We start from the raw sequence: 2052 nt of genomic DNA on the forward strand, positions 1-2052 counted from the left end.
GAGAGAGCGGGAGAAAGAGAAGCAGTGAGGGGTGCGGGGTCCGGCCTGATGGAGATGGTCGCCGACGGTGACGCGGGTGCGGCTCCGGCGAGGAGGCGGGAGGGGCAAGCCGCGGAGGCCTTGGGCGGCTACAGGGGCTCGGGCTCTCGGTCCAGATCGAGGCAGGGAGGAGGATTTGGAGGTGACTGGCTGGTGGATCGGGAGGAGGCTGCGGGATTGGAGGAGGTGGACGAGGGGATCAGGGAGGATCCCGATGTGGATTCGATGGAGTGTGGCGGCGGCTGAGGGGGGACAAAAGACCTAGATTTTAGGGTTTGTCCAAAATAGGCTAGTGGTGATCTATATATAGTAAAACAGATCATTTTTTTAGGACGGTTAGGTCCCTCCGATCATAATCAGACGGTCAGGAAAAATAGGTTAGGAGGCCCAAATAAGAAAACGGAGACGATTTGTAGATGTTTGGGGATGATCCGGACACAATGGTGGCGACAATCCGAGTCGGGTCCGGGGAAGTTTCGGACACGCGCAGGGGTCGATGCCCTGTGCAAAGAGGGGGGTAGGCTTGGCCTAGGCTGTGTAGGAGCGGTCTCAGGCTGAGAAGAGAGAGACAGAAACGCAACCCGGCAAGGTTTCCGGAGACCGAAAATGTCCGACTTTAGACCAGCTATATTGCCGCTATAGTTTAACGATTAGGCTATCAACGAACTCCGAATGCGATGAAACTTGACAGGCGGTCTATCTACACTATAATAAGACCACATGCCAACTTTCAACCCAATCCGAGAACATTTTCCGGCCACTTATAAAATAATATTTCGGACATGCCGCGGGCGTGTGCAAGTGTGGTCGGGCTCAGAACGGACAACGGAAAGAATGAGAAGAACCCGGACGGATGCAAGTTTTGAAAACATGATGATGCAATGCACATGATGACATGGCAAGATGCAACACGCAAGCGAATGACATGGCAACGACAATGAATAACTGAAAGACACCTGGCACATCGGTCTCGGGGTGTCACACAAGACTTCTTTGTTGGGGAACGTAGCAGAATTTTAAAATTTTCTACGCATCACCAAGATCAATCTATGGAGTCATCTAGCAACGATGGAGAGAGGAGTGCATCTACATACCCTTGTAGATCACGAGCGGAAGTGTTCAAGAGAACGGGGTTGATGGAGTCGTACTCGTCGTGATCCAAATCACCGAAGATCTTAGCGCCGAACGGACGGCACCTCCGTGTTCAACACACGTACGGAGTGAGGACGTCTCCCGCGCCTTGATCCAGCAAGGAGGAGGGAGAGGTTGAGGAAGAGGGCTCCAACAGCAGCACGACGGCGTGGTGGTGGTGAAGCTGCAGTACTCCGGCAGGGCTTCGCCAAGCTCTTATGGAGGAGGAGAGGTATTGGGGAGGGAAGGGGCTGCACCTTGGATGTTCTATGCAGCCCTCCCCTTGCCCCTCTATTTATAGGGGAAGGAGGAAGGGGGTCGGCCCCCTCTAGATGAGATCTAGATGGGGGGGCGGCGGCCAAGGGGAGGGGGCTTGCCCCCCAAGCAAGGGGGCGCCCCCTTTAGGGTTTCCCCCCCCCCCAACCCTAGGCGCATGGGCCCAAGGGGGGGATGCGGCCAGCCCATGTAGGGTTGGTTCCCCTTTCCTCTACAGCCCATTAGGCCCTTCCAGAGAGGTGGCCCCTCCCGGTGGACCCTCGGAACCCCTACGGTGGCCCCGGTACAATACCGATATGCCCCCGAACCTTTCCGGTGACCGTATGACAACTTCCTACATATAAATCTTTACCTCCGGACCATTCCGGAACTCCTCGTGATGTCCGAGATCTCATCCGGGACTCCGAACAACATTCGGTAATCACATACAAGTCTTCCTAACAATCCTAGCGTCATCGAACCTTAAGTGTGTAGACCCTACGGGTTCGGGAGACATGTAGACATGACCGAGACGACTCTCCGGTCAATAACCAACAGCGGGATCTGGATACCCATGTTGGCTCCCACATGCTCCACAATGATCTCATCGGATAAACCACGATGACG

This window comes from Triticum dicoccoides, chromosome 2A (assembly GCF_002162155.2).
Source record: "Triticum dicoccoides isolate Atlit2015 ecotype Zavitan chromosome 2A, WEW_v2.0, whole genome shotgun sequence".
Classification (NCBI taxonomy): Eukaryota; Viridiplantae; Streptophyta; class Magnoliopsida; order Poales; family Poaceae; genus Triticum; species Triticum dicoccoides.